The sequence below is a fragment of the Octopus bimaculoides genome, chromosome 10 (genome assembly GCF_001194135.2).
Source record: "Octopus bimaculoides isolate UCB-OBI-ISO-001 chromosome 10, ASM119413v2, whole genome shotgun sequence".
In the NCBI taxonomy this organism is placed as follows: domain Eukaryota; kingdom Metazoa; phylum Mollusca; class Cephalopoda; order Octopoda; family Octopodidae; genus Octopus; species Octopus bimaculoides.
Genome location: NC_068990.1, coordinates 58,631,840 through 58,632,376, shown reverse-complemented (window position 1 = coordinate 58,632,376; position 537 = coordinate 58,631,840).

The following is a 537-nucleotide window of genomic DNA, read 5'->3' as shown; positions in this document are numbered from 1 at the left end:
ATATATATATATATATATATATATATATATATATAATGTGTGTGTGTATTTGAGGATTTTGTGTATATACATTACGTGCTTACAACCAAGCACGCATACATACATACATACATACATACATACATACAAACATACGTACACACATGCATACATAAAATTATACCTACCTGCCTATCTATGTACATACATATACATACATGCGTACATGTAAATATGAAGAGAAGTGCATTTTGTGATATTTTGAGTTTATGTACTTTCCATATCAACGTGGATATTCAGGAAGCGTTTGAGACTTTCGTACGCACGCATGCGCGCGCACACACACACATGCACGCACACCCAAAGGCACAAACACAAAAAACGAACGCACACACACACACACACAAACACACTCACACACATAAACAATTTTTGTGTGAATATGCAATGCGTAAGTGCTCTTGTATGTGCGTGTGCGTGCGTAATTTATTGAAGGGATGCACAAGCAAATGCAGACGCTCTTGTATATAGCTTATATATATATATATATATATATAT